Below are 13817 nucleotides of genomic sequence, written 5' to 3'. Positions count from 1 at the left end.
CATCTCATACTATTACTTGAATACTAAGAAACCTGCTTATTTTCAGTGTAAAAAACTAATTAGTTTTTGTAATGTCACCTTTAAAAATATATACAATGCAAACATCAGTTTTTCATTTCTTAGGCTGTTTCAAACCAAAGCTTTTATACGGTTCACCACACAAGAGTATTCCATTGAGGCAGGGCCTGAGAAATCACCACAGATCCCATCATCTCAGTGCAACAGGAAGATAAAGTGTCTCATGTATCTTATGCGAATCGCTGCAACTGAAACATTTGGCTCTACCTGATCAGTCATGTCATGTTGTCAGCAGGGAATTACTTAAAATTAACTTTTAAAGTTAAACCATACTGACAATTTAAAGATGTCTCACTATAATAATTCTGAATTCAAGAGAGGTTGAATAAAAGAAGTAAACGAGTTTCTGCTTTTTGAGTACCCTCTTTGTGCTTTTTTATGGCTCAGCCAAAGGATATAAATCTACTATCAATCACTGTGGCACATATTAGTAGTCTTGCAGTGCCTGTCTAATTTGTTTGTCTTTGGCAAGACATTTATTGCCAAAGACTTCCTTCTTCAAGCTATCTTTCTTTCCTGAAAGAATATCACTATGAACAAGTTGATAGTCTGGTAACTTCTAGCCTCCAGATGCATTTTTAATAACATTTTCACAAATTAATCTCATCATGAACAGTTTTTCCTACTATTATGGGCAGTATTATTGCACCGCATTATGCTGGTCTGGTTATGAGTCTTGTCAAAGAGAATTTAATTTATGGCCGTTTTTGTCCAGTCTTGCCGAAAAAGGTAATAATAATAAAATAAGGCCATCTGGAGAGGCAGCAGTAGTCTTAAAAATGACCCATCACTCATTAACATCAGCTCTGTGTCTCCCCTACCTAAATCCAAAATGTTCCTGTTGTTTCCACTGTGCACAGCGCTCGAACTTAGACATCAACCTTTGTGCTAGCAAGAAATAACAAATTTTACTGCACTGAAACAGCACACTTGTTGCGTTTATATTGCACTTTTCCTGCCTCGTTTGTGCCAGACAATTAAAAAGACATACAAGCCTTAACTTCAGAATGCAACATGTACTTAAGTGTGGATTATGATATTCTCCACAGGCTATTTATGGTTCCAGAGCTTGGTTAAAGTTACGTTGAATTTGAAAAAAAAAACAAAACAAAAAAAAAAAAACAGCCTGTCTTAGAGGTGGTGACATAAATAACATTGCTCTACAGAGGGGCATATTGGATTTACACTCTGAACACAGAAAAGCCCTCTGGCATAAACTGAATAACAGATCTTTATTTTATTTTATTTTTTTCTTGTGATTTGTCACACTTGACAGATGCTTATACTTGATATTACTTTGTCGTACTTTTGTCATTATTTTAAAAAAAGGTCGGCATTCTTTTATCCTGTTTCTGACACGATGTACTATATAATGGAGTGTGGTCTACAAATGCTTGCCTAATGTTTTTCTCTGCTTTTTAATGAAGAAACAGTAGTATCCATACACTTTTTTTGCACAATTTAATGAGTGCATAAATCAATGTGCTTCACTCCCTTTAGTCCTCTGAAAATTTTGTGTTGTTTTTCTGTCTTTCTTTCTTTTTTTTAAATCTGTAGCTCATTATAGTTTAAAACTATGCCAGGTATCAGAAACAGAGAACAGAGAAATTTCTCTTACATGATACAATACCTGTTCATAAAAGGAAAGGGCCGAAAGATACCAGATGCCACTCCTCTTAAATGAGTCCAGTGTCTGAGGTCCAATTCAAGTGGCAGCAAGTACTAGATGTACAGTACACAATGTATTAGCACATGAACAAAATGCTTCATACAAACATGGGTCAGATTTGTACATGAAATGTGTATAAAAACACAATTTGCTTTTGACAGGGAAACTGCTGTTTGTTTAAGAACATCAACAATTAATTTTAAATTCTTAAAAGCATCGTGCTGTGAAATCGGTGACCATATGTTATTTTTTGTTAAAGTTCCAAATAGGAACATGTTAGAGATGCTGGCTGATGGCAACATGTGGATGGTCTCTCCACTATCAATCTGTTGAACAGTGAAACAATTCTGCTGAACTTTGACAGGAGTGAGTTGACCTCTCTTTATGAACCTGGACACCAAAAAAACAAAAAAAGTGATTCATGCAAATATTTGTTTGCTATGGAAACAAGAAAAGCCAGAGCTGCTACAGCCATTGACTGTTTTGGAGTGTCCTCCATAGGCACCCGTGAGGGAACTTAGACTAAAAGCTCCAAACTGGGATCTCAATCCCAAACTCTACTGAAGAGACAATGAAGTAGGAATATGAATATGTGACTGTTGCATTTGTACTCTCATATGATAATAGCTGGGGAGAGGAAACAAAAGGCACCCACTAGCTGGACAAAGCCTATATGAAGTAGACTTGATGCCTGTTTATTGTGAAGGCACAGACACATGTTGTTATGTGTGTTATATGTTTCTAAATTGAAAATAGGACAATAGCTAAATTAAAATAGTCAGGGGCCATCTTGAATAGCTAAGGAAATCATGAAAAGAACAGAAAACACCAGTGGAAGTCATTAATGCTCCTTGAAAAAATAAATAAATAAAATAAAAGGATAGCTGGTCCTTTTGCTATTATCCATGCTTAAAATGAATTGGTTAATGGAGCTTGAAATTTAGGTCTAAGCTAATGTTATCTTATTCGTTTTCATTAGGGTGGAAAAGTCCCAGCTACAAGATGGGAGTAAAGGAGTGAGGAGTTTCTCCAACCTCTGTTTCAAAGAGTTTAGGCATACAAAAACCTTTGACATTCTATTTTTTGCAGTATATTTTCTCCATGTAATTGTTAAGGAAAAAGGAAAAACAGAGTAAGCCTAAACAGCCATACCCATATCAAGAGCTGCACCCACACTATAAACCCCAGTTCACATATAATGTATATTTTATGTTCACACTTTAAAGAGAATGGAGACTCAGGCCTTTTGCTTTTGATTCCTACATGTTAGTGAGATACCATTGCTGGCTTTTCTGATTTTATCTGTTTTTAAATAAATGAACAAAACCTGAATAGGTTATTCGTCTCTTTGGCCTGATCTTTCAGTAAGTTTAGACTAAAACCATGACAATACAAAGAGGAAGAACAAAGATCAACAAAAGGAAAATAAAGATAAATTCATACATAAGTTTTAGTAAATTAGTATAAATGTATTACTTCACTCATAAAGCATATTTATGAGCTTCTCTTTTTCAGAATAACTACAGATACAGACAGCTGGTCTTTAAATAATTTGCTTCGGGGCTCCGCTGACTGCCAGATATTACATTTTAAACACAAAAAATGACAGGAAGTAGTACTTGCAATGACTTCAGTGTATTGTGTGTGATATGAGGGAAAGTGATATAAAGTAGAGTAGGAACATTTGGTCTACTCAGTCTGGATATGAAAATTGTCTCCTCGGGCACTGAATATGCGAGAAAAGGGAGCTGCATGCTTGCAGGCTTTAAGTGTTTTGAAGCTTTCCAGTGGCTTCTGTGTATCCCCCCCTCTACTTACATTTTTTTCGCAGTTCTCTGCCAGTTTTGCTTCTCTGTCGTAATCTTACTCTGAAATTTCTCTCAGAAACCTTCTCTTTTTCTTTATTCTACCTTGCTTTACAAGCAAAGCAAAGATCAAGCGTGCCCTCATCTATGTTGATGTTGATAAATGAGCATGAATAAGGACAAAAAATAATGCATGGTATCCCAGCAAGCTTTGCAACACATGCAGCATTGGCAAATCAAGTACATAAACATAAAATGGTATCCACCCATCATCAACTCTCAGTTCAAACAAGATATATAAAATAAACTCAACTCAACAAATAAGCTCAACAGGAAGCAGGGATCAATGACTCTAACCCAAACGCCCACACGGACACTGTAATGAACCCACCATAAAACACAAGCAGCTGCCACATATCAATTTCCACAGAGCCATACACAGTAAAGGATGATAGCATTTTGTTAACTCCTGCTCTGAGCAGACCTGGCCACTTAGTGTTCGGCAGAGTGTCTGCCAACATATGATTGAGGGCATCAGACACAACAACATTTAGTGTTTCTATTGTGTCTTTGTTGACAGGACGATGGTTTGTGTTACAGAATATCTTGTTGGGAAAAACACATTGTCTGGTATTTACATGGCATTTCTTATGATTCAGCCCTCAAAATGCTTTTTACCTAAAACCTCATTCATCCAACCACAAACACCTTTATATAGCCCTCGTATTCTATACCCAAGCTCTGTGTCTAACATTCACGCACACACTCACTCCCGTGAATCTAACAGGGGCAACTCAGGGTTCAGTATCTTGCCTCCTTTTATCTCCCGTTGCTCTGAATGAGGTGTATTTCTCTTTTATGTTGTCAACAGTAGTTTTCACTCTGGAAAAGCTGTTTTTTGTGGCTTAATGAAAAGTTGGAGGGAACAGATTGGATTATATCCCCTATATAGAGTCATCTCTATATTGCCACAGGATCACGAGTAATGAAAATGAATTTCAGTCTCAGTACAAGAGCAGGCCCTAAGCATCAGATCTGTAAAGACAGAAGTCTACCGCAGCTGACAGCCACCTATGAAAAGTGAATACTTGGACTGTGATGCCTTGTGTGTTGGTTTGTCAGAACAAGCAGGCAGTTTAGATCCCAACCACATATGCTATATCTTCCAAAGAAAGAAACACTGTGTACGTCACTTCACTTAAGCCATCAGAAGTCAGGGTTTTGCCAGGCCTGCACACTTTTTCGGTTCAGTCACACATGGCACGGATTTATATGGTTAATAATCTTGTTATTCTTAATCATATCTTATCTTCCTATATATACACATATATAAAAACGTTGTGTATTACACAAACCTTTTCTTTGATGTTGGTATACCTGCTAGTAATCACCAAAAATTATGCATTTAACCTTTAATTTTAAAAGAGGGATTTAAGGGATGTATTATACATATTGGTTTCTTTGATCAATAATTTAAGATTTGCATTGCATCCTACTACTAAGCCTACAGTTTCAGGTTAATGTTATGTGTAGAGAACTGCTGGTCCACATAAATGAAAAACAGGGTGTATGGTAGGGTTTTTACATATGTGTGTGCGCAATGATGAACTTTACCCATAAATATTTTTCTTATTCATATTTCATCTCATATTTCATAAAGATAACATTCTTCCTTAACCATAATGAAATTTGAACATATATATGAATACTATTGAAAGACTCTTAAATGTAGTGTTGTTTTGTTTTATTTTTGGGTAAGGATATTTTGAAGTAGATCAGCCTTATTGGTAGCCTAGCAAACAATGAGCTGCTAGTAATAGTACTAATTAATAAACTAAGGCTCAGAATTTTGGGGCTGAACAGGCTTGAAATTCAGGGATGTTTTACCAGTAGAGGGTAACACACCAATCACGCAGTCCCTCAAACCTTTTCTCATCACAGAGTTATTTTCTGTCTGAATATCCCCTAACACTCTAGCTACTGGCAGATCCTTCACAATGATACAGACAGAAATGCACACAAGTGCGTATTAAAAACTGGAAAATTCATACTGATGTATCCACACACCAACTCACAGACGCAGCTGTTTTCATAAAAAGTTGTTGGTTATGACCTCTTATAGCAGAATGTTTCAAGCTGATTGCTCCTGTCTGCAGCACTGCAGGCTTACAGCACAAACACACCAGACACACTCATCTCTTTCTCCCTTGCTCTGGCTTTCACAGCTAGACAGACTTTCACACACAAAGGAAAGTTTCCCTGTAGCCTTTCTTCTTCTGTCCAAGTTTGAGACTTACACTAATTAAAAAAATATTTTAGTCATTTATTCTAATGGCACATTTTGTTTCAGAGGAGAATATGATTTGCTGGCAAAGAAAGAGTGGGAGGCTTCCATCACTGCAATGATAACAGCAAGTTGTTTTGACATGTAGAGGGGCTGTCCAGGTTCTGTTACTATCCTTGGTGTGCTTCTATGAAAATAAGGAAATGTATGATACAGAACTTCATTCATGAAAAAGTGTATGTCTAAAACAGGTAAGGACTCAATTTGATAAAACAAAGTTACTATATTGTGCTTAGATTAGTGATAAATGTACAACAATAAAATGCACACCATCAAATTATTCATTTCTCAAAGGTTTCCAGGTAGATATTAAAATATTAAAACCTCAGTCACTTTTTTTTTTTATAGCAACAAATGCTTAGGTCTGCATGTGCCCATCACTATTCTATGAAAAGGTTATTGCTAAGTATTTAAATGTCACCTTTATGTTAATGTTTTCTTATAGTGAAAGTACTGTTCTCTGATACAATGATCTGCACATGGCAGGTGGAGACTTCAAGCTTGATCTGAAAATGTTAAAAGGAACATATTTTGGGCGATTGTGGCTCAAGAGTTGGGAGTTCGCCTTGTAGTTGGAAGGTTGCCAGTTCGAGCCCCGGCTTGGACCGTCTCGGTCGTTGTGTCCTTGGGCAAGACACTTCACCCGTTGCCTACAGGTGGTGGTCAGAGGGCCCGGTGGCGCCAGTGTCCGGCGGCCTCGCCTCTGTCAGTGCGCCCCAGGGTGGCTGTGGCTACAATGTAGCTTGCCATCACCAGTGTGTGAATGGGTGGGTGACTGGATGTGTAAAGCACTTTGGGGTCCTTAGGGACTAGTAAAGCGCTATACAAATACAGGCCATTTACCATATTCATGTTCAACTTTCTGCTGATGAGGTGATATTTGTAAATTCCTAAGCCCTACTCTCAAAGACCTAGAGGCGGGGTTAACAACCCAATGACAGCCAGGGGTAATTAGGGAAAAATGTGTATTCCCCAACCAGTTGGCAAGTGGTTGTTGAAGGTTTCTAGCATTTACATGATTAATTAGTTTGCAAACAAGTGTATAGTGCTGCACTAAAAACCTCCTTGTGATTGCTTTGCTTGCCAGCACATTGCCAGAGTTGCTACAGAGTTTGTATATCCAAAGCAATCACTGCTATCGACAAAGCTATCACAAGGATTTCTTTGGCAGCCATAAGATTTCACATAGTCACTGCCAGCAACATCCAAGAAACTACTCGCCAAGCGCCCAAGGTATGCTTATTTTTCCATGGCAACCTAAGACTTCCAGATAGTCACTGATTGGCCTCTAGGTTTGTGTGACAGGGCCTAAGAAAGAGATAAGATTCCCCTCTTGTTAAAACACTACTTCTCTCCCTCCCAAATGTATCATTGGCACTTTAACAGCACTCAGCACAACTGCTTTTTATCGTATTTGTTCCCACCTGGCGAGACCAGTGAGGCATGAACACAGGAAGGTGAAATATCACTCAAACTTCTTTCCGCTGTCTAAATATTTATTAAAAGGTATGTAGACTAATATTTATGTTGCATGCAATAATTTACATGCAACAAATGTTCCTCAGCAGGAACAAGCTCTAACCTCTCAACGAACCCCCTCGAACAAGCTGTTGAGAAAATAGATGAATTGATGGTTATGGCTTAGTATTTTTTCCACAGTTTATGCAGGGCTGATTATGAAGACATTTCACACCAGGGAATCACTGGACACAGTCAGTGGATACATGAAAACTACTAAGGCAATAAAATGTTCTCTCTCTTCTCTACATTGTTAAATGTCCTCAGGACTGCCAAATCTTACAAATCCTCTCCGTGTCCTAGCACATCTGAAAGCATCGAGTTAACGGACTGGAACAGCTGCAAGCATTATCTCCTTTCTAACAGGTCTGGAAAGTACTTCTAAAAAAAAAAAAAAAAAAAAAAGCAAACAGCGAAACAGCAACACAACACACACAACACACCCACTAAGGTGAAATTTACTAAAATGACTAAAATGAAACCAAAGAGTAAAATGGAAACAAAACCTTATGCCATTAAAAAAAAAAAAAAAAAAAAAAAAAAAAAAAATCCAAAGAAGCAGCAGTGACAAACATCACTGCCTGGTGACACAGCAGCATTTCAGTCAATCGGTCAGCTGCAGGTGTTGAACTCATAGGTGGCAGATGGTCATTTTGATCCCTTATAGAAAGAATGTGTGACAAAAAGTTTGTAGTTGACGTTAATTTGCATAATTACTGTTGCAGCCCAGCCTCACAATGCCCTGTCTGCTTAACCCATGTCACCGTTCTGTTACTAAGTTTTCCTGTGCTGCACCTCGTCTTACCGGCCCTGTGACTCTCCTGCCTTTCTTTCTTGACAGAAGGTGTGCCCCCGTTCAATCCTCCAGTCATCAGGTGCTACAGTGACACACGCAACATTAGCATTGATGTCATTTGTGCAGAGCTATCATTTAAAGCCAGCAGTCCATTACTGTGCCTGTGTTTGTATCTTTCAGAAATGTTTGCTGGTTTTCCCTGCGGATTAGCAGAACAAGCACATAACGCAACACATATCAAATCAGTTTGAATTTAGCTGTGAAGTTGGCAGTTGATTTCGAGGTTGAATAAATTATAAGCAGAGTCTGTCTTTCTGAATCTGCGATTCCTCTAAGAGACTCTACACAGGACTCTGCTGTTATTTCAAAATAACAGTTATGTGAAAAGGTGTTTGTTCCCTTTTTGATTTCATACTTTTTTGTACATTTGTCACTCTTAAATGTTTCAGATCATCAAACAAAATATAAATATTAGACAAAGATAACACAAGTAAACAACATGCAGTTTCTAATGGGGGGGGAAAAAAAAATCCAAACTAACATGGCTTTGTGTGGAAAAAGTGATTGCCACCCCTACACAGCCTCATTATAACATGTGGTGTATCACATCTTTGGAAAGCTGAGTTCAATTTCTCTAGCCACACCCTGGACTGATTACTGCCACATCGGTTCTCAATTAAGAAATTACTTAATAGGACCTGCCTGACAAAGTGGAGTAGTCCAAAAGATCTTCAAAAGCCAGACATCATCCTGCTATCCAAGGACAATTAGGAACAAATGAGAAACAAAGTAATTGACATCTCTCAGTCTGGAAAAGGTTATAAAGCCATTTCTAAAGCTGTGGAAACTGTATCTACAAATGGCGAAAACATGGAACAGTGGTTAACCTCCCCAGGAGTGGGCATGGAAATCACTACTGAGCAAAAGGAAGATAAGGACTTGTCTTAGTTTTGCCAGAAAGCATCTTATTGAATACTCTTTGGACTGATGTCCATTCAATTCAATTTTATTTATATAGCGCCAAATCACAACAAAAGGCGCCTCAAGGCGCTTCATAGATACAGAGAAAAACCCAACAATCATATGACCCCCTGTGAGCAAGCGCTTTGGTGACAGTGGGAAGGAAAAACTCCCTTTTAACAGGAAGAAACCTCCGGCAGAACCAGGCTCAGGGAGGGGCGGCCATCTGCTGCTGCTTAGGGTGAGAGAAGGAAGACAGGATAAAAGACATGCTGTGGAAGAGAGACAGAGGTTAATAACAGATATGATTCAATGCAGAGAGGTCTATTAATACATAGTGAGTGAGAAAGGTGACTGGAAAGGAAAAACTCAATGCATCATGGGAATCCCCCGGCAGCCTACGTCTATTGCAGCATAACTAAGGGAGGATTCAGGGTTACCTGGTCCAGCCCCAACTATATGCTTTAGCAAAAAGGAAAGTTTTAAGCCTAATCTTAAAAGTAGAGATAGTGTCTGTCTCCCGAATCCAAACTGGAAGCTGGTTCCACAGAAGAGGGGCCTGAAAACTGAAGGCTCTCCCTCCCATTCTACTTTTAAATACTCTAGGAACAACAAGTAGGCCTGCAGAGCGAGAGCGAAGTGCTCTAATAGGGTGATATGGTACTACAAGGTCATTAAGATAAGATGGGGCCTGATTATTTAAGACCTTGTATGTGAGAAGCAGGATTTTGAATTCAATTCTGGATTTAACAGGAAGCCAATGAAGGGAAGCCAAAACAGGAGAAATATGCTCTCTCTTTCTAGTCCCTGTCAGGATTATTGCTGCAGCATTTTGGATTAACTGAAGGCTTTTGAGGGAGTTTTTAGGACATCCTGATAATAATGAATTACAGTAGTCCAGCCTGGAAGTAATAAATGCATGAACTAGTTTTTCAGCGTCACTCTGAGACAGGATATTTCTAATTTTAGAGATGTTGCGCAAATGGAAGAACGCAGTCTTACGTATTTGTTTAATATGTGCGTTGAAGGACATGTCCTGGTCAAAAATGACTCCAAGGTTCCTCACAGTGTTACTGGAGGCCAAGGTAATGCCATCCAGAGTAAGAATCTGGTTAGATACCATATTTCTAGGCTTTTCAGGGCCGAGTACAATAACCTCAATTTTATCTGAATTAAGCAGAAAGTTAGCGGCCATCCAGGTCTTTATGTCTTTAAGACATTCCTGCAGTTTAACTAATTAGTGTGTGTTATCTGGCTTCATAGATAGAGCTGGGTGTCATCTGCATAGCAGTGAAAATTTATGCTGTCTTCTAATGATGCTGCCTAGGGGAAGCATGTATAATGTAAACAGAATTGGTCCTAGCACTGAACCCTGTGGAACTCCATAATTAACCTCAGTGTGTGAAGAGGACTCTCCATTTACATGTACAAATTGGAGTCTATTAGATATATGATACAAACCACTGCAGCACAGTACCTGTAATACCTACAGCATGTTCTAATCGCTCTAATAGGATATTATGGTCAACAGTATCGAACGCAGCACTAAGGTCTAGCAGGACAAGCACAGAGATGAGTCCACTGTCAGAGGCCATAAGAAGATCATTTGTAACCCGGAACCTGACTGAAACTCTTCAAATAAGCCATTCCTCTGCAGATGATCAGTTAGCTGATGAACTGTTTGGAGTGTGTGTTTCCCATTACTTCTGGTTTAAAAGTAACACAGCAGTTCAGAAAAGAAACATCATACTAACAGTAAAATATGGTGGTGGTAGTGTGATGGTCTGGGACTGATTTTAGAAAAGGAACAGCATATCAACAGTGTTAAGTCTAATTGTTGAATGTTGTCATTATGTTCTTAAATTTGTACAGTCTTGGTTCAAGTAGTAGGATCAAGACATTCCTTTGATCCTGAGCACCTCTCCAGCCACTCTGTGCTGTGATGTGTATTGTGTGAACTGTAACAGTTTGTCAATAAATAGCTGCGAGGGAAGCTGCTCTTTGAAAGATTTTGGGCTGGAGACAGGTTAGGAGCGTGAGCTCCAAGAGCTGGTTCTTGACCAAAAGCTTCCCTCGCTAGCAGGGTTGAAGATGTTCTGTCATGTCTTGTTTTCTTCATGATGAATAAGTCTCTAAACTAGCGGGGCTTGTGGAAACAGACCCAACAAACAGTAAACAGGATAACATCTTTATGTGATAGGCAAGTTTCCTTTCTTTTTCTAAGCTTCTCCTTTAACAGGCGAATGTCTGGCCAAGTGTTTGTGACCTCAAGCTGAAGTTCACTTGGGTTTTGCAGCAGGTCAAAAATCCAAAACATACCAACACTATGAAAGACTCGAGAAAATGGAAACTTTGGAGTGGCATAGTCAAAGTCCTGACCTTAGTCCGATTGAAATGCTGTGGCATTACTTTAAAAGGGTGGTTAATGCTCAAAAACCCTCCAATGTGGCTGAATTACAACAATTCTGCAAAGATGAGTGGGTCAAAATTCCTCCACAATGCTGTAAAAGACTCATTGCCAGTTACTGTAAATGCTTGATTGCAGTTGTTGCTACCAAGGGTGGCACAACCAGTTATGTTTAGGTGACAATCCTTTCCCCCCCCCCCCACACAGGGCCATGATTTTTTTCCCAATTAATAATAAACACCTTCATTTAGAAACTGTATTTTGTGTTCTCTTTCTAATAATTACATTTGTTTGATGATCTGAAACAAGTATGACAAGCTCCAGCAAAATAGGAAATCAGGAAAGGGACAAACATTTTCACACAGCTGCGAACAGCCTGTAAACAATGAAACCAGATGGTACTGTAAATACTCCTCATTCCTAAAGGTCTTACTACTATATCAGCTTCCACAGCTCAAAGTCTTCAGACAGAATTTAATCCTCACTAGTTGAACTTTTGCAAGTTGAGTCATATACACATATATCTCAGCAGGCACTGATGGATGGCCTCCTAGCCAATTAAGTTACATTAAATCATATTGTGTGTAATACTGACTCAGACAATTTAAGGAGCGAGAAGACGACAACCGCAGGCCTGTAATTTTTTTTTTTTTTTTTAAAACTCAAATTCTCTACTTGATTGAACATATAAAGAAACCGACTAATTACTGAGACAATGTGGCAGGCATTTAGAACACTAAAACATTTCAGGATATTGTTCTTGCATTAGATTATCCTCCTAAGTGACTCTTTTTTTTTTTAAAAAAAAAATCTTTTGTAAGCATTTTATTTTCTGTGGCAAGGCAGTTTCATACCCTTTTCGTGGACACACACACACACACACACACACACACACGCGTGAGCATTAGATTAGAGGATGTGGACGAACACCTGTCTTGACCACACACACACACGTTAATTTTTTTTTCCCCACAAGGTAAACACAAAAGCCAAATTTAACGATGCCACTACACTAGTTGGCGCGCTGTCAAAACTAAGGCAACTAAATGAAAACTAGACAGCTCTAGAATACAGCTGGACAGCTGTGGCTGGGAAAATACTATGAAGAGAGCAGGGCACTGTAATGAGAGGAGAGCACAGTCAGAGGGGTCCAGCAGTCAATGAGCAATCCTCCAGAGTTAAATTGAGTCGCCTTACTTGGTTTCAGGTGGGGCGCAAGGCCCAGGGGAGCTCGAGGTCGAGGCGCGGTGAGGCAAGCAGGTGAGTGGCAAGCTAGTTGGCAATGCTGTACCAGTAGCTGGTGACCCAGGTCCAGAAAAGCAGGAATGACTAAGGCAAGAACCCCACTCCAGGAACCAACTCTGAAGACGGGGGGGGGGGGAAGAGTAGGTAAGTTATCACACAAGAGCTGGACTGAGCAATAATACACCACTGACTAACATGGGATAGCAGATACTCAGACGATGACTAATTGAGCGTGCAGGTCTTATATGCTGCTGGAATAATTGCCCACAGGTGGTCAGCCAGGGAGGAGCAACCAATCTCCGCCCAAAGGAGGAGGACCGCTGTTGGAGAACTGCAGGGTCCACCCAGACCATGACAATTTCACCATTACATAGGAAAGTCCCTTCTGACTGATTGTTAAATTTGTCACTAAGACCCGCCCTTAACAAAAAGAATAAGAAGAAAAATATGATGTGAATAATAACCTTATATAAGAACATGTGGAAGACGATGTCATCAGGTGACATTTATTTAATTTCATAATATAATAAAGACTATTAACTACAATAAATATTCTTACCACCTTAAGGGATTAACTATAATCAGTGACGCGATATGAAAAAAAGAAACATATCTGCCAGGAACATTCAAAGTCAGAGTCAAAGCTTTATTGAAACACACCAGAAACATAGTAAACAGCTGCTAAACCAATAGCTTTAAAAGTCCCCAGTCACTGATCGGAACATATGAAACTGCCTCGAGTCAGATCTAGACCCTCCCCTCAAAGGTGCCATCCCTCCTCATCAACCATCCAGTTTGCATTGCTCCCGGCAGCTGGAAACAATAAGGCAATCAGTACAGCACAACAAACTGTGTGTTGACTCACCCCACCGCTAATGTAGCTGAAAAATAAAGTCATATCTACTAACAACAACACTGTAGTTAAAAGAAATCATCCTGTGTATTGAATCTGATCAATCTTTTGTTTTTTGCCTCTGATGTGCTGTCAGAATTTG

At 39.1% G+C, this 13817-nt stretch overlaps 1 long non-coding RNA gene across 1 annotated transcript in view; it reads right to left on the bottom strand.

The window, feature by feature from the left end:
- Window positions 1-13200, bottom strand: part of LOC120720052 — a 35804-nt gene extending 22604 nt beyond the window's left edge. Inside the window, exon 1 of the long non-coding RNA XR_005692780.1 lies at window positions 12775-13200. This is a non-coding gene — a long non-coding RNA (uncharacterized LOC120720052). The remainder of the gene's footprint in view (window positions 1-12774) is intronic.
- Between the last annotated feature and the right edge of the window lie 617 nt (window positions 13201-13817).

The sequence above is a fragment of the Simochromis diagramma genome, unplaced genomic scaffold (assembly GCF_900408965.1).
Source record: "Simochromis diagramma unplaced genomic scaffold, fSimDia1.1 OVJJ01000344.1, whole genome shotgun sequence".
NCBI classification, from domain to species: Eukaryota; Metazoa; Chordata; class Actinopteri; order Cichliformes; family Cichlidae; genus Simochromis; species Simochromis diagramma.
The sequence above is the reverse complement of the archived record's forward strand: the minus strand, read 5'-3'. Positions and strand labels throughout refer to the sequence as shown.